The sequence below is a fragment of the Podarcis liolepis genome, assembly GCF_965112155.1.
Source record: "Podarcis liolepis genome assembly, chromosome: 10".
Classification (NCBI taxonomy): Eukaryota; Metazoa; Chordata; class Lepidosauria; order Squamata; family Lacertidae; genus Podarcis; species Podarcis liolepis.
Window position 1 is genome coordinate 10,237,382 of NC_139562.1, and position 18,816 is coordinate 10,256,197.

Consider the following 18,816-nt stretch of genomic DNA (forward strand, 5'->3'; position numbering starts at 1 on the left):
GTTGCCTGAAGACTTGCGATGAGAAATTGTCTACCTTTCTATATTTTGTTTAAATTTTGAGTCATTTGGCAATGAGTGCAATCAGAATTGAAAAACGTACAAAATGCAATGATATAAAGCAGGGGTCAGCAAACTTTTTCAGCAGGGGGCCGGTCCACTGTCCCTCAGACCTTGTGGGGGGCTGGACTATATTTTGGAAAAAAATAAATGAACAAATTCCTTTGCCCCACAAATAACCCAGAGATGCATTTTAAATAAAAGCACACATTCTACTCATGTAAAAACACCAGGCAGGCCCCACAAATAACCCTGAGATGCTTTTCAAATAAAAGGACACATTCTACTCATGTAAAAACACGCTGATTCCTGGACCATCTGCGGGCCAGATTTAGAAGGCGATTGGGCCACATCCAGCCCCCGGGCCTTAGTTTGCCTACCATGATATAAAGGTTAATTTTGAAAGCCATGAGGTTGGAGGGAAGGAAGTTGATAGGCTCTAAAGAGCCAGGGTGGTAAAGTGGATAATGATGACGTGAATGTATATAATCAAATGGAAAAGCAATAGCTCTCTCCCTACCTGTGATTCCCAGCAGCTAATATTCAATGGCATACAATCATTGACAGTGGAGGTTGAGCTTGTAAGAGAGTTGTTCCTTTTGGAACCTTTTTCCAGCTTCACAACATACTTTTCCAAGTGAGGCGACCACAACATGTTTCAGGTGCATTTTATTCTTGCTCTTCCTCTATGAAGCTCAGGGTATCTGCACAAGGTAAGGTAAAGGATCCCTGACAGTTAAGTCCAGTCAAAGGTGACTATGGGGTGCGGCACTCATCTCGCTTTTCAGGCTGAGGGAGCCAGCGTTTCTCCACAGACAGCTTTCTGGGTCATGTGGCCAGCAGGACTAAACCGCTCCTGGCGCAATGGAACACCATGACAGAAACCAGAGTGCGCAGAAATACCGTTTACTTTCCCACCACAGTGGTACCTATTTATCTACTTGCACTGGCATGCTTTCGAACTGCTAGGTTGGCAGAATCTGAGACAGAGCAATGGGAGCTCACTCCGCCACGGGGATTCAAACTGCTGACCTTCTGATCAGCAAGCCCAAGAGGCTCAGTGATTTAGAGCACAGTGCCGCCCATGTCTGCACAACAGCCCTGAAGGTAGGTGGAACTTCATGGTTGAGTGGAAATTTGAACCCCGGACTTTTTTTGAAAGAGGGCATTGGTGGCATGATATAAGAAGTTTGTTTAACTGTTGCCATCAGTTTCTGAGCAGCATAAAACAGTTGAGGCTGGTTGTTTTGAAAGCTTGTTATTTTTTTTCTTATCTTGTGAAAAGAAAGGCGTAATAGGATAAGGCTCAAACCCTGGGCATTCAGTTTCTCACATTAGTTTATGATTTTAGTATGGATTTCTTCTAATATATTCATGTTTGTAATTTTGTCTATTATACACATTTTTGCAATTTCTCCAATAATAAGTCATATTTGTATAATGTCTTCAGTAATATTCACATTTTTAATGCTCACTTTACTCTACTCCATGCTACTCTATGCATTTTTATATGCAGTACTTGGCTAGTGAACTGCAATGCAAAATTTGGGGATGTGTGAATGTCACAGGATGACTGTGGCTTGCTTTGCAATTTTGTTTGTTGTTGTTGTTTAGTTGTTTAGTTGTGTCCGACTCTTCGTGACCCCATGGACCAGAGCACGCCAGGCACTCCTGTCTTCCACTGCCTCCCACAGTTTGGTCAAATTCATGCTTCGAGAACACTGTCCAACCATCTCGTCCTCTGTCATCCCCTTCTCCTTGTGCCCTCAATCTTTCCCAGCGTCAGGGTCTTTTCCAGGGAGTCCAAAGTATTTGTAGCCTCAGCTTCAGGGTCTGTCCTTCCAGTTTAGGAATGTGCAAACGACTAATGCAAGAAGTGCCCTATTGGATCGGAACAACAGACCATCTAGTCCAGGTATCCTGGGTCAACCACAGCAAGTTTATCTTAAATTGCAAAGTGAATCAAGTTTCTTTCTCATCCCTATTTTAGTCTCTCTCTCTCTCTCTCTCTCTCTCTCTCTCTCTCTCTCTCTCTCTGTGTGTGTGTGTGTGTATGTGTGTATATATATATATATATATATATAGGATTGCACTGTAATTAAAAACAAAAGCAAAACGAAACAGGGCAGAGCATCAAGTCTGCAAAAAGTCAGAATTTAAGGGAAGTAAATAACTACATTCCGAAATGAATTAAATCTCAAATGTTGATTTGTTATGAAACCAGCTGGCAGAACTGCAGATAGATTACTCCCTCCTCCTTCCCTACCCTGTATAAATCCCTTTCCAACTCATGTATCATCAGACTTCTCATTTTTTTACTGACAGGGGCTTAGTCCAAAGAAGAACTTTTAATGTGGAAAGAAAAAGTCAACCCAAACTGCTAATCAATGCATACAGACTCGGGAAAATCAGTTCGAATGACCAGAGGGTTCCACTCCCCCCTGGAAGAAAAAAAAGAGAGTAATTTGCTTTACAAGCACATGCCCAAGTTAATACAAAATCCTTGTTTGGGGTTTGCCAGCTGATTTAATCCTGGATGAGCCAATGAAAGCCAACACACACTTCAGGGGTGCTTAAGTTATTCCTTCAAAGTTTCTTGTGGAGTCTGTTTTGCAGAGACAACGCCGGTTGAGAGGCTTCAGTTGGATTACACGTAAGTTTACAAAAAGTGGTTTTTACATATACTTAAGACTGCAGTCCTAAACATATTCCCTTTTATTTACTTTCCCTTCACTTCTTTCTGTATTTTTTTTAAGTCATAGTAGTTAAAAACAAAGCTTCGCCAGCTTTTCCAACTGAATACTCTCTAATTCTGCTCTTATTTTATTATTTGAAAGTTTGTGTGTGTTTGTGTTATGCAAGATCACATCACGATGTGCTGAAAAGTGATATCACATACTATAAACACACGTTGCTGCACGCTGAAAAGGTCATCTGTGCTATAGATTGTAAATGTTTATTGTATTTAGGGCTTTTAGATAACCATTTAGAGGTTTATGGTTTGCAACAAGGCACCCTTCAGTGGTGATGTGCAAAATATGTTAGTTACATTAATGTGATGTGAGGTTTCTCTCTGTCCCGCATGATCTCTTCATCTGATTCTATTGTACGCTGAAATTTTCAGCTGCATACAGTGGTACCTTGGTTTACGAACTTAATCCATTCCAGAAGTCCGTTCTTAAACCAAAACTGTTCTTAAACCGAAGCGCACTTCCCCTAATGAGGCCTCCCGCCGCCAGTGCCCTTCCACCATTCGGATTCCGTTCTTAGACCGAGGTAAAGTTCTCAAACCAAGACACTATTTCCGGTTTTGCAGAGTTTGTAAACCAAATCGTTCTTAAACCGGACTGTTCTTAAACCGAGGTACCACTGTACAAGGCATCCATTGAGGCTGGCCGTAGTACAGTGCGAAGACTGTATTGTGCTAAGGTAGGGCTGCCTGTCCTATAGTTTCTGTGGTGTTGTGGGCTGGGCAGTTGCACACATTCCCTTTCTGAAAACCATCTTACATCCATTTACAGGACTGGTGTTGGCAACGGGCATCAGTGGGCAGCTGCTGAGGACCTAACGCTCCAGGAAAGGCCCACCACTGACGTCCTTCCTGGTCTCAGGGCCCTGTTGAGCTCTACACCATTGTTCTTCAATCTTGCATTCTCTGAGGTTGATTGACTTCAACTCCTATCATTCCCAACAAACTTAGTCAATGGTTAGGCATCATGGGCATTGTAGTCTAGAACTATCTGGGCACTCAAAGTTTAACAATTCTTCTGTAGGCCAAGGCTTGGAATCATGCTATAAATGGTGCCCAAAGCTCCAGAATGACCCTGTGTCAGGAGTATTTTGGAGCATTATAGAAAAATTAATTTAGGTCCTGAAGACATGCACCACTCATGGGTCAAATTCTGCTGATGCTTGCCACCAGGGTTCAGAGGAGGGGCTCACCCGCTAAGGAGGGCACTACTAGAATGGCCCCATAGCGTTGTCTCTATATTAATGCACAGAGTATGTGAAACAAGCAAGATGAACTTGAGCTCTTAATACAGGATTGCAAATATGACCTAATAGGCATTACTGAAATCTGGTGGGATGAGACTCATGACTGGAATGGAGAAATAGAGGGCTTCAACTTATTCAAAAGAAGATACCAAATGGGAAGGGAGATGGAGTAGCATTATATGTAAAGGATGGGTACACTTGTGAAGAGATCTATGACTTGGAGCATGGAAAGCAGATTGAGAGTATATGGGCAAAAATTGTAGGGGAGGGAAACAACAGTGATCTTACCGTGGATGTCTGCTATAGACCACCAAGCTAGACTGAAGACTTACGTAATGCCTTCCTAGAGCAGATTGCCAAACATTCAAAAAGGGGAGATGTAGTAATCATGGGAGACTTCAACTTCCCTGATACCTGTTGGAACTCAAACTATGCCAAGAATGTAAGGTCTGACAAATTCATCTGTTGCCTGGCTGACAATTTCATTTCCCAGAAGGTGAAAGAACCAACAAGGGGATCATCTATCTTGGACCTGGTCCTCATCAACAGGGAGGAACTGATTGACCAAGTGGAAGTACTGGAAGTTTGGGAGGAAGTGATCAGGTCCTCTTGGGTTTCATGATCCAGAGGCAAGGGAAAGCTTGAGGAGCAACTGGGTGAGATTCCATGGTCAGAAATACTCAAAGAGACGGAAGTCCAAGATGGATGACACCAACATTAACATATTTGTGGTGCTTGGTTAAGACATAACTCTTCCTTTGAAGAAACTATAATAATCATGTTTATTGTTCCTGTGGAGGTTTTCTTTTTTTAGTGGGCTCTTGTAGTTTCATTGTTAAACTGGATATTTTTTGTTTTGTTTTCTTCCCAATGTGGCCTAGAGATATTTTGTATTAGGTGACAAATGAAATGAATAAATAATAATAATAATGACTGTTGTTAGTTGGCCCTTATTTATTGTAACACCAACCCCACAATTTCCCTTCATTTGGGGCATTGACTCATGAGAAATGACTCGACTTTATTAGCAGGTTGAATTTTTTATAGTTTGTGGTGTGTTCCCCTAACTCATGGTCACCTGGATCTGGCTGGTAGCTTGACTGTGATCTTCCTGTAGCAATGTTGAACATGAGACTTCAGCGAGTCTTCTCGCTCCTGGATGCATGATGTTACATCACGGCTGGCACTGAGATGACAACATGATTGAGGATGGGATAGGGAGAGCATGATGGATAGTCATCCGCCTGATCCAATACAGCTGTGTGTATCCATTTCGATATAATTGCAACACGAATTCATAATGTAAACTCTGATGTAACATTATGCACCAACTCAACTCAACTTAATTACTGTACAAATGAACAACAGAGTAAATGACAAGCAGAATCCAATTAAAGTAATCAAAACTTGGGTGGAGAGGTGGCAGAAGGCGGTGCTTGAACTCCAAAGGAAAAATACGCTCTCGTTTGGACATAATTACTCTTCTAGCTTTTTTTTTTTTTTTTAACTCAGCCCCCCCGGCATTTTCTCTTTCTCACTCTCTGTTTCCCTTTTTAATTTCTGCACTTTTCCCTGATAAGAGGAAAAACTAGTCTGGACCTATCTTTTAAGAGCAAATGTTCCCTGGGTTGTGCTCATCCTTTCTGCGTTTTTGTACGTTAATCATTAAATATAATTAATTACAGCATCTTGTAATTAACTTGGAAGGAATAATTATACAAGGGAATGGGTTTGTAACCACATCACATTTCTTTGATTTGGGAGGGAGTAAAAATAGGATAAACGGCTTGTGGAATTAGATGAATAAAGCTGGCTTCATTCACCTGGAGATGAAATGTTGTGCTCAAACTCGGGAGCCAATTTATTCAATCAGCTGAAGGAGGCAAATGAAGCTTTTCCTGCACTGTGCCATTTTAGGGCTGCCAATTGGGGATGATTGCATGTCTGAGTGCTCTCCCATGGGGAAAACAAGTCCCCGAAAGTCCCTGAATGTTGAAAACTAGCATTTTAGGTGTTAATGGAAAAATCCGAGGACTCCCTTGGACAAAAACAAAGACACCAACCAGGATAACTTGGAGCAAAACAGCAGCCTGTAGGCTTGGCCTTTATTGGATACTGTCGTGACAGGACTCCCACCCGCAACAAGATGAAGCAAAATGGAAGTCCAGAACAAAAGAAGACCCCAACTTTTATTAGTTACTAACCCCCAAACTACACCCCTAAGACTACATCACATCACAAAAAGGAGGGGTTGAGGGAGGAGTTGTGGAGGTAACCTGAGTGTCTTGTCACTTGGCTGGTCCCTCCTTTCGCCCTCCCCATGAGTCATTTCCAGAGGACAAAAGGGAGTTTGCAGTTTCCTGCCCCCAGAGGAAAGATCTGATCATTGTCCTTTGTTCTAGTCCATGTTGAATCCACTCCCATATGCAAGTCCTTTGTGACCTGGATGGTCTTCTGTCTGGGACCATCAAGGTTGTCATGCCAACTGGGTAGGGCTCCTGTGTATGTGCTGGTATGGTTAAGGGATTATGGCCATCCTGTATCAAACCATCTCCCTTTGATAGTCCTTCCTTCATGGAGTAAAATAAAAGTGGACCAGTGTAAATCTGATGTATGGTTGATTTACTGTGAACTTATAACAGAAACGTCGTGTATGTCGTGTGTGTGTGTGTGTGTGTGTGTGTGTGTGTGTGTGTGTGTGGTGTTTGTACAAACTGAATGATTGGGGGGGGGGTGTTTCCTGCAACATAGGGAAATGGTTTGCCCTAGTCTATTCCATGCATCAGGAATGGGGAAACTGTGGCCCTTCAGAGGTTGTTGGAATACAACTTGCATGACTTTTGCCAGGCTAACTGGGGCTGATGGGAATTGGAGTCTATCACACATCCTCAGATGAAAATAGGGACATTCTTCACTCTCCCCCCAACTGACCATCCTTGACCTCCCATTATTTTGGTGCCCCCCACAGAACATTTCCACCACCACTCCTCCAACGGGATACACCACAAACACCCTCCACTGTCCTGAGAACTTGATTTTGAGATGAAGGGCAGGATATTAAATCTCATCAATCAGATCTGGTGGTTGAATTAAAAACCAATGGGGTGGAGGTTGCTGGGGAAACTTCCTAAGAACTTAGCTCCATGGAAGAAGGGCAAGATAAGTAAGACAATCTGACATGGACTGATACTGACTGGAAAATCTGATGCAGAGGCATGGACAGTTCAATGGTTCATGGAGCTAAGAATCTTGCAGTTCAGTGTCTGTGAGGGAAGGTAAAGTTGTCAGTTTGGCTGTGGCTAACACCTTGCACAGGGCCAAGCGGAGGACTGAGAAGCACTCCCGCGAACTCAGAAAACTTAGGCACAGGAAATGCAGCAGGCTGAGGTAAACGTCAGAGCAGTCAAAGGTTTGAGAAAGTAAAACTTGAAAGTAGGGTAAGTCGAGAATGAAGTTTGACAATAAAGGGCTGAGGAAATGGGGAATTTGGTTCAGTTGGGCTTTTAATTCACCTCATGTTTTTCTTTTTATTTTTGGCTGCTCATTTTTTTAAAGCCCTCTTTCTTCTCAGGAACTGAACCACCTTGCCGCTTTTCCCCTTTTTCCTCCCAACTCCGTTGCTTCCCCTTCTGATCCTTCCCTCCCGTTCCAGAGGGTTGGAATACCAGTATGACAGGAGGTTCAGGAGGGAAAATCAGTCAACCATCTGTGATGCTCCATCTGAACTATGCCTTTAAAACAGCACCAAAGAATTCTGGGGACCGTAGTTGGTTACGGGTGCTGAGATAAGTAAAGAGTTCCCTTGCAGAGCTATGATTCCTAGAGTGATTTAAACAATTGATCCCCTTGTGGTGATCACACAGGGTCCCCGGACGTTTTGTCGTCTCTTGATCCCTGTGCCACCCCTCTATTCCTCGCTGCCACCACCCAGGCCCTACCAGGTACAATACTGAGTCCAGTCAGGTTTAAATTGGAACATAAACTTCTGTTTATTTATTGCAGTTTAACAAGTGTGTGGTTTCATAAACGGTATCGGTCAATTACAGTCATAGGGTGCCTATCCAGACCTATAACTTCCGTTACCTGCTCTCCCTCACTAAACCACCTCTCAGATATTTACTTATCTGCCTAGCCCCTAACTGTTCCTGACTCAGCCTATTTCGCTACACTAACTCAACCTACCCACAGACTATCCCAGTTCACTCCCACTCCAACCAACCACCCAACTCCCAATGAACTCCTCCCTTTGCCCCTCCCAGAGCTGGTTTTATAGTCCCTCTGACTCCACCCCCCTGGGTTCTGATTGGGTAACTTGTTTAACTATTTTACCTCCAGCACTCTCATATGTTAACGTCACACCCCTTTCCCAGGGAATTCTGGGAACTGTAGTTCTGTGAGAGGAATAGGGATCTCCTACACTCTCAGCATCCTTAACAGGCTACAGTTCCCAGGATTCTTCGGGGGAAGCCATGACTGGTATGATGCTGCTTTAAATGTACAGTGCAGATGAGTGACAGATGTCTCTGCTGGATTGCCAACCAAAGGTTACAAAGTGCGTCCATTCTAAATGCAGGCTCTTCTCTTGGTTTCCTGTCTTCTGTGAAACTGCTGACTCTCCTCCTTCTTCCCACAGGAGCATAAGAAATTGCCTTATTATAGCTGGTCTGACCCATCTTAGCTCCCCGTGGTTTCAGACAGGGGTATATCCAAGCCATACCTGGAGTTGTTGGGGACTGAGATTCTGCTTGCAACACAGATGTTCTGCGCTGAGCTATAGAACATCTCTTAGACCACAACTCTTAGACTGCAATCCTCAGCCCACTTACCTGGGAGTAAGTCCCGTTGAATTCAGTAGGGTTTACTTCTGAGTAGACATGGTTAGGATTGCACTGCTATTTGGTCTCTTGTTTGTCCCTACAACTGAATCATGTAAGATTCCTTCTCTCTCTTTCCCTCTTCCTTCCCTCCAGTCTTTAATATTTGTTTTTAATTCTTCTGCTCCCTGATTTTCTCTCTCATGTTGATCATCTTTGTCCTTCAGGAACAAACATAATTGGCTCCCTCTTTCTCACCAGATTAACTTTAAGCTCCTGTTACTTGCTTTTAAGTGCTGTCATGGTCTTAGTTCTGGCTATCTCTCATCTCGGCTTCTCTCCTCAGCTTTTTTTGCTCTCCAGATATCAATCTTTTATTTTAACCTCACACACGATGTCTTGGCTTTGTTGTTCTTTCTTAATCTCAGCTCTCCATATGCTAAGATGCTATTGATCCAATTGGTGCCTTTGCATCCTTGATTTTAGAAGTTATTGGCAATTCATTTTTTTTTGTTCCTGCTGTTTCTTCCCAGCTAGTAGCCTTTCTTCTGACTGACAGTTTGCAAGGTATTCTTCTTCCCTCTTCCCTCCTTTTATGTTTTTGTTTTTATGTTTATTCCAGGTGCTTATGTTCCACTGAATATTCAGAATTTCTAAGAATTTGGGAGGAAAATGAAAAACTATATGAAGAATGAAAGCAATTAAAATTCATCCTGAAAATAGAAAACTACCTTAAAATGCCTGCGGAAATAGGAAAGTCTTTTCAAAGCGCATGAAGTTCAGAAGGGAGGGGGCCTTCCTTGTCTGCAGTTTTCCCCCTTGCAGAGCTACAATTCCCAGACCCTTTTTTTGTTGTTGTTTAGTTGTTTAGTTGTGTCCTACTCTTCGTGACCCCCTGGACCAGAGCACGCCAGGCACCCCTGTCTTCCACTGTCTCCCGCAGTTTGGTCAAACTCATGCTGGTAGCTTCGAGAACACTGTCCAACCATCTCGTCCTCTGTCGTCCCCTTCTCCTTGTGCCCTCCATCTTTCCCAACATCAGGGTCTTTCCCAGGGAGTCTTCTCTTCTCATGAGGTGGTCAAAGTATTGGAGCCTCAGTTTCAGGATCTGTCCTTCCAGGGAGCACTCGGGGCTGATTTCCTTCAGAATGGAAAAGAATAGGATGTCCCTATTTTCATGGGAGAAATGTTGGAGGCTATGGGCCTGCTGATAAAATCCAAGAGGTATGTCAATACCATAAGGGATACGGAGCTCCGAAAGTTAAGTCAGATCTGCTCTGAGGCAAGTAAAACCCAAGTCTGCTAATGGATTCCAAACAGCTGGTTAAAAGCACCAGGACTTTCCTAACATTTAAATTCACGCCTTTTCCAGGGAGTCTTCTCTTCTCATGAGGTGGCCAAAGTACTGGAGCCTCAGCTTCAGGATCTGTCCTTCCATTGAGTACTCAGGACTGATTTCCTCAAGAATGGATAGGTTTGATCTTCTTGCAATCCATGGGACTCTCAAGAGTCTCCTCCAGCACCATAATTCAAAAGCATCAATTCTTTGGTGATCAACCTTCTTTATGGTCCAGCTCTCACTTCCATACATCACTACTGGGAAAACCATAGCTTTAACTATACGGACCTTTGTTGGCAAAGTGATGTCTCTGCTTTTTAAGATGCTGTCTAGGTTTGCGATTGCTTTTCTCCCAAGAAGCAGGCATCTTTCTATTTCGTGACTGCTGTCACCATCTGCAGTGATCATGGAGCCCAAGAAAGTAAAATCTCTCACTGCCTCCATTTCTTCCCCTTCTATTTGCCAGGAGGTGATGGGACCAGTGGCCATGATCTTCGTTTTTTTGATGTTGAGCTTCAGACCATATTTTGCACTCTCCTCTTTCACCCTCATTAAAAGGTTCTTTAATTCCTCCTTTAATTAATTAAGCACCCTTAGCAAACTACAGTTCCCAGGATTCTTGGGGGGAAACAATGTGCTTTGAATGCATGGTGTATACTCAGCCCAAGTCAGCTGGCAAAGTCTTAGGTATGAGGTTAGTATTTTGTTTTTTTGTTTTATTCAAACCTTTGAGCACAGGGGTTGATAATTGTGGCCCTGCAGACATCTCTAGCTGGCCCTTAGGATCTTCTCAAATATCAAATACCTTTCTTCAGTGCTTTTTTTGGGGGGGGGGGACGGACGCAGGGGTATGCATACCCCTAAATATATTGTGAATCTAAGTTTGGCCTCATTGAGGGGCAGTATCTCAATATGAGTAGGAAAATGAGAGTACCCCTAATTTTTTTTTAAAGGAAAAAAGCACCGCCTTTATTGGCATCACAGTATAAAACATTTAAAATCACTGGGATAATTAAAAGGACAAAGGACCTTCTCCTTAGCCACTCCCTCTTTCCCCAGGCCACCCCCTCACTGATCTTGCCTTCACTACTTCTGTGAGTGTTTTTGCCTGATGAGAATGTGTCCTTCAACTCTGTTCATGACTCATGGGTAGGCAAACTAAGGCCCGGGGGCTGGATTCGGCCCAATCGCCTTCTCAATCTGGCCCACAGATGGTCCGGGAATCAGCATGTTTTTATATGAGTAGAATGTGCCCTTTTATTTAAAATGCATCTCTGGGTTCTTTCTGGGGCATAAGAATTCGTTCATTTCCCTCGCCCCCAAAAATATAATCCGGCCCCCCACAAGGTCCGAGGGACAGTGGACTGGCCCCCTGCTGAAAACGTTTGCTGACCCCTGGCTGGCCTGGATAGATGAGGTATGATGTGTACAAATTCAACTTTTATAGAAAGATAAAAACTCCATTCATTATTTTACCTTCATTCATTGCTCTTCTTGCTTTTGTTTCTGTTTTTGGTATGTGACCCCTTTGAGGTCAACCAGAAGAAAACGTAACTCTCAGTCTGGGAAAGGCTCCTGACTCCTGTTTTTAGAGTCTGCTTTTTAGCACTTAAAATTTATTCTAGTGACCAAGGAGGTCTTTGTTTTTTTTAAAGCCACTGAAAACTTTTGCATAGATTCCTTTTTGTTACTGGATCTGGTGTTTTATGACCTGAGTGGCTGATGCTCCTCATATTCTGCTATGTGAGCTGATATTATTTGCTATTATACTTCAGCTGTCACTTTGGGCATTTTTCTTATGTTACTTACTTACTTAATTAAATTTCTACCCTGCGCTTTATCAATGCATGATCCCAAGGCAGGTTGCAACATAAAAACAGGAGTTGCCAATGTGGTACATTCTAGATGTTGTTAACTGCAGTCCTCACCAGCCCCAGACAGTGGACCCAATGGCTAATAATAATAATAATAATAATAATAATAATAATTAATTTGTATCCTGCTTTCCCCAGCCATAACTGGGCTCAGGGTGGCTAACATCAAAATATAAATACATTAAATCATAAAATTCAGCAATCGACTGAAATACACCTTAAAATCAGATTAAAATCAAATAAGATCAAAAGGCAACCAGCAAATTATGACTATAGGGGTTGGGAGCCTTAGGTACTCACCAGGCTCAGCTATGTATATGAACCAGTGAGAGGAGTTAGAGAGGCCTCCTATATATAGGGTCTTGTAGGAGAAGAGGGGTCAGACTGGGCCCCGACCAAAAGCCTGGCGGAACGGCTCCGTCTTGCGGGCCCTGCGGAAAGATGTCAAGATGATGGGACTTGTAGTCTACCAGCGTCATGGAAGGGAGGTTTCCAACCACCTCACTTCTTGCCCTTGGCAAACTTATAAGAAGCTGCTACAAGAGAGGGACTGTGAGCCACATCACTCTAGGAGTGTTTCTAGTTTCTGAGGTGAAACCATGAAGCTCACTGGTAATTTTCGCTATTGGATGTGGCAAGTTCTTCAACTAATCTAGTTATATTTTTAGTATTGAAATGCAGTTTTTTTATGTTATTATATTTGCTATTGTTTCGCTATTTTACTGTGAAAGTCTTACGGCGTTACTGTTCTGCTATATTACTAATAACTTTTTTCTCCTTGGAATAATAGAATTGCAGAGTTGGAAGGTTCTGTATGTGTTCTGCATCTGTTGGAAAGCTTCCAGGCTCTTCATGTGTTGGCTCCTCCTTCTAATAATGTCTAATTAATGGGATGTGGGTGGCGCTGTGGGTTAAACCACAGAGCCTAGGACTTGCAGATCAGAAGGTCAGTGGTTCGAATCCCTGCAACGGGGTGAGCTCCCATTGCTCGGTCCCTGCTCCTGCCAACCTAGCAGTTCGAAAGCACATCAAAGTGCAAGTAGATAAATAGGTACCACTCCGATGGGAAGGTAAACGGCGTTTCCGTGCGCTGCTCTGGTTTGCCAGAAGCTGTATGTCGGCTCCCTCGGCCAATAAAGCGAGATGAGCGCCGCAACCCCAGAGTTGGCCACAACTGGACCTAATGTCAGTGGTCCCTTTACCTTTACCTTTAATAACCTACAAGGGACGTGGGTGGCGCTGTGGTGTAAAGCCCACTGAGCCTAGGGCTTGCTGATCGGAAAGTAAGCGATTCAAATCCCTGCAATGGGGTGAGCTCCCGTTGCTCGGCCCCTGCTCCTGCCAACCTAGCAGTTCGAAAGCACATCAACGTGCAAGTAGATAAACAGGTACTGCTCCGGCGCGAAGGTAAACGGTGTTTCCGTGTGCTGCTCTGGTTCCCCAGAAGCGGCTTAGTCCTGCTGGCCACATGACCCGGAAAAACTGTCTGCGGACAAACGCTGGCTCCCTCGGCCAGTAAAGCAAGATGAGCCCTTTAACCCCCGAGTCGTTCGTGACTGGACTTAACTGTCCGGGGTCCTTTACCTTTAATAACATCCAGCCTGGACACTGAGGTCCAGCGTCGAGGGCCTTCTGGCGGTTCCCTCACTGCGAGAAGTGAGGTTACAGGGAACCAGGCAGAGGGCCTTCTTGGTAGTAGCACCCGCCCTGTGGAACACCTTCCCATCAGATGTCAAGGAGATAAACAACTATTTTACTTTTAAAAGACAACTGAAGGCTGCCTTGTTTAGGGAAGTTTTTAATGTCTGATGCTGTATTGTTTTTCATATTTGGTTGGAAGCCCTCCAGAGTGGCTGGGGAAACCCAGCCAGATGGGTGGGGTATAAATAATAAATTATGATGATGATGATGATGATGATGAAAGGGGACACAAGAGCAGGTTAGAGTTCATCAATAAAAATATTGACATGCAAGGAAAATATTTATTTTATTTGAATCCTTTCTATATATCACAGAGAGAGGGAGAATCACACACAGAGAGAATAGGAAGGGACCCCAAGGGTCATCTAGTCCAACCCCCTGCAGTGCAGGAATCTCAGCTAAAGCATCCATGACATGTGGCCATCCAACCTCTGCTTAAAAGCCTCCAAGGAAGGAGAGCTCAACACTTTCTGACGTGGTTCAGCTGTCATACAGCTTTTTTTACTGTCAGAAAATTCTTCCTGCTGTTTCACTGGAATCTCCTTTCTCTGCAGCGCTTGAAACATTGGGAGTGATTTTTGTGGAGCCTTGTGTTTTTGCCGCCCTGATTCCAGTCATTCTGCAACTCCCATTCTCACTCAATTTCAAACCAATTTTGAGTGGGAGCTTGAGCTGGTTGCGAGACGAAAAGCAGTTTCATTTTGTGACTCTGCGTCATCGGGGCACACCGGCTTCCTCTCTGGGTTTTTGTGGTCTCCTTCGCAGGCTGATCGGAGCGGCGTTGGGGGGATGGAGAGCAAGAGAGAGCGGTGAGGAAGGTGCAACAGACGCTGGGGAAATGAAAGATGGGATTGTTTGACAGCCGAGCCACCTGGCTACTGTGATTCCACTGAGTGGCCATAGATAATGGGGCACCACAACGAGATACGTCCCCTTTTCTCCTGGGGGTCATAGGCTGGGAGACAAAAGGACATTGAAACATGACCTTAGAGAAATGCCTCTTTCATCAGGAAATATCAGTACATTCCCCTTCTTAAGGGCCTCACGGCCAATAATGCTCTTCACTATCAAACACCTCTCTGAGAGAAGACCACAGGAAAACCATATTCTTATGAGCATGGGGCTAGAGTGTTAGGGTTAGTCTCGAGACGCCTAAGTTTATCTCGCTCCAGCATTGGGGTGACCCTGGCTGCACCACAAGTCCACCTCCCAGGGTTATGGGGAGAACCCAGGGGCATTCTATCGTGGCCTCTTTGGAACGGAGGATAAAGAATATAATGATTAAATGCAGTTATTCTTCAGAGTCAATCCATGGATCATTGAGATCGCTTTTTCCACTTCAGTTGTGGTGGATTCTGTGACCCAAAACCTCAGGAAAGACTGTCTATATTGTTATGTTTTCTTCTCTGGGGTGGCACAGATGGGGTGGCACACAGGTAACCTGCAAAGATTGGGGGAAGAAGAAATTGGGTCGTACTGAGGCCAATTCACACAATATATTGAAAGCACTATGATATTGCTTTCAAGAGTCATGGGCTTCCCCTCCCCTCCAAAAGGAGATGTAGTCATTTAAGAAGAAGAAGAGTTTGAATTTGATATCCCACTTTATCACTACCCTAAGGAGTCTCAAAGCGGCTAACATTCTCCTTTCCCTTCCTCCCCCACAACAAACACTATGTGAGGTGAGTGAGGCTGAGAGACTTCAGAGAAGTGTGACTGGCCCAAGGCCACCCAGCAGCTGCATGTGGAGGAGTGGGGAATCGAACCCAGTTCACCAGATTACAAGTCCACTGCTCTTAACCACTACACCACACTGGCTCTCAGAGTGCTGAGAGCTACAATTCCCAGAGTTCCCTGGGAAGAGGGATTGATTGTTCAACTGATCTGGAAATTGTAGCTCTGTGAGGGACATAGGGGTCCCCTAGAAACTCTCAGTACCCTTCACAAATGACAGCTCCTAAAATTCCTTGGGGGAAGCCACAAACATTTAAAGTGGAATCATAGTGCTTTCAATGTATGGTGTTAATACGGCCTCAGAGAGAGAGAAAGAGAGGAAGAGAGAGAGAGAGAGAGAGAGAAAGGAAGGAAGGAAGGAAGGAAGGAAGGAAGGATATGGACATACCTACACATATATGTCTGAGGAGGCAGAGAGAGAGAGAGAGAGGGAAGGGAGCTGTACAATCTGGCACTGTGACAAGCTCCACCCACTTTTGTACTAGCTCCACCCACCACCAGCTGTGCCCCACCCCTGCAAATGGACTTTTCCTGCAGTCCAACATCCTCTTGCAGGAAAAGGACCAGAGAAATTGATGGAGGACAGATAAATCAACAGCTAGTTGCCATGAAAGTTAAATGCAACAGCCATAGGTACGATAATTCTAAGAACCAGACACTGGCTACCAAACATCAAACTACTGTCACCAGAGTACAGTCAATAAGCGGCTCCTTCACCTGAGTAAGACCAGAGGAAATCAGGGTCTGATGGCTGCTGTCTTCATAAACTGTTTGAAGGTCTGGTACCAGACCTCAGGGGGCCCTCGGCACCACGTGGCCAAGGCCCCACCCCAACACACCCACAGACACCCCTCATCCCTGGTCAGGGCTGAGCCAGCCTGGTTTTGTGCTTCCTGGCTGACCACTGTTGGAAACTGGATGCAGGGGCAGGTGAAACATTGGCGTGATCCAACAGGCCTTCCAGTTGTGGTGAATGTATCCTGCAGTGCCCTGTCTGTCTCCTTTCTTGTTGTTTCTTTCACCCTGTACCAGCTCTGCACCAGGTGCCGCTGCCAAGGCATGAAGAAATTAGGTGGTGAGTTTCACTTGGGGGAAGTCCCACCTTGGTCACATCTAGACTCCTGTCTCACACACCAGAGACCCCGCAGATCAACTCATCCAAAGACACAATTCTTCTGAAGAGCAAGAAGTTGACATGAGAGAGGCCATTTCTTCTGAAGGAATGGAAAGCCGCTCGGGTTTGCTGAGCCTTGGCTAGTAACAGGACATATTTGTGTGTGTAGAACGGGATGACTGAATCCATGGCAGCTTGGCTGAGTGGTGGCCCCAGGATGGGGATGGGGACCATTGCTGAAAGGACAATTTGCTGTCTCAGGTGAGGGACAAGGTGACCCTCTGAAATTCCATGTACAGAATCCAACTGGAGGATGAAACGGCGTTTCAAATGAAGGATTGTTTTCTGGAAACAACCCTACACCTGTCACATTTGAGATGGTTTCAGTTCCAAAATCCATTTGCAAAAGTGACTGAATGCGCAATTTTCTACCTGTTCTTCTCAGCGCTGTTGTTAACAGTTGCAAACACTGCTTTGGATTTTTTCCTAGGATAATATTGCATGCCATCCCAATCTCTGAGTGGCATGAGATTCCCAGGGTTCCAGGCATTTACCCAGGGTTTGTATCTCCTTTGGAAATTGTGGGATGTGATCCATGAGAGGCAGTCAAGTACAACGTTCCTTGAAATGCTAGAGAAGACATGCCAGGGAATATTTGGTCCAGCCAGTCAAAACTTCCTGTTCCTCCTGGCTGGAGCATCCTTCCTTTTGCATGTGATAGAAGGTGGGCGTGACCTAACCTGTCCAGGTAACAAAAGGAAGAGTTACGCAGCACACCTCCCTCTTTTTTGACTTCCTACTTCGTTTGACCAGCTTTCAGCTAGGACTGCTCTGCTAGCTCTCAGCTAGCAGAAGCACTGGGATTATTCCCCCATATGGGGTAGATCTACATGCACATATCTGTAACTAACTCTGCCTTCAGGAATCCAACTGTGAACTGATGTGAGTAAACTTCTTTCACTGACTTTGAATAAGATTGTGGCATCTTAATTTTTTAAAATAAGGATTCAAGAGAACTTACCAGGAATGTACAATTCAGTCTGAGACAGAATGAATTGTATCATAGTGAGAAGCTCACACGAGCTTGCAACCAGCTATCTGCTGTGCATGTAAAAAAGGGGAATGTAACTCTGCTAAGTAAAGGGACTTGTTAGCGCAAGTTAGGAAGGATATTACAGTGTTTCCCAACCGGTGTTCCGCGGCACACTAGTGTGCCGCGAGACGTTGCCTGGTGTGCCGTGGGAGGGAGGCGGGCGAGTCGGGCGGCGAGAGGCGGGGCGGCGGCGGCGAGGAGAGGCCGCCCAGCGCGGGGCTCTCGCCGTCTGCCTGCCTGGCTGCCTGCATGGCGCTGACGTCACGGGGCTGTAACGTGCCCCACATAGGCACACGCGGGGCGGCGAGCGAGCTCCCTCCCACATCCCATCGCCGCTCGCTTCGGCCGGCCTACTGGGCTGTCGCAGGTGGAAGGCCTGCGCATGCGCGAGGTTTTCGCGCCTTCGGGATTCCCTTCACGCCTTCCTCCTCCCGGGTCCTTGAGAGCGCGGGAAGCGGCAGCGCGAGACCGGCGTTGAGCCTGGTAGGTATTGCGCTTGCCAAGGCAGTCATTTGGGAAATGAAAACTTGCAAAGCAAGCAACCAGTTCAATCTGAAGTACGTGTATGCTTAATATCCTGTATCTGAAACCTGTTCTGCCCCCTCCCCCACACTTGGTGCCATTTTCATCTACACATGCAGCAGAGTAAGTTGACCCAGAATAGTACCAATTCAGATGGCAGATGGGAGAATGACAGTGCTGAATGCTTTCCCATGTAGAACAGTCCCTGCAAATAAAAACCTAGCATATTTCGAAGAGGGATGCTAGCCTAACCATTACCTTCTATGCTGTTACTATTTTTTTTATTTTTTTTTACATAAGTAAAAAGTGACCTTTCCCCATCTGGCATGGTGGTGTGCCTCGAGATTTTTTTCATGAAACAAGTTTGCCTTTGCCCAAAAAAGGTTGGGAAACACTGGGATATTAATTAACAATATATCCTCTCCTGCCACGCTGAACATTCCCACAGAAATGAGGCTCAGCGGAGATTGTGGTGTCTTTAGAATATATGGTTTCTTTACACATATATAACAAGCTGAGCCTGCGACAGCATTAACACTCCAAAAGGGTCTTGTTTCTCCCATAGCCACGGC

The 18,816-nt window shown here is 44.9% G+C and overlaps 2 long non-coding RNA genes across 8 annotated transcripts in view; one reads left to right on the top strand and one right to left on the bottom strand.

Annotated features, from left to right (window-relative positions):
- The window catches only part of LOC310687055, a 25,184-nt gene extending 19,721 nt beyond the window's left edge, over positions 1–5,463 (top strand). For 4 of the 7 annotated variants that reach the window (XR_014516157.1, XR_014516158.1, XR_014516159.1 and 1 more), the window contains 2 exons: positions 2,383–2,710; positions 3,579–5,463. This is a non-coding gene — a long non-coding RNA (uncharacterized lncRNA). The other 3 variants (XR_014516161.1, XR_014516162.1, XR_014516163.1) reach the window with 3 other exon arrangements.
- LOC310687104 overlaps positions 1–10,521 on the bottom strand; it is a 35,058-nt gene extending 24,537 nt beyond the window's left edge. The window contains exon 1 of the long non-coding RNA XR_014516223.1: positions 9,786–10,521. This is a non-coding gene — a long non-coding RNA (uncharacterized lncRNA). The remainder of the gene's footprint in view (positions 1–9,785) is intronic.
- Positions 10,522–18,816: the final 8,295 nt, after the last annotated feature.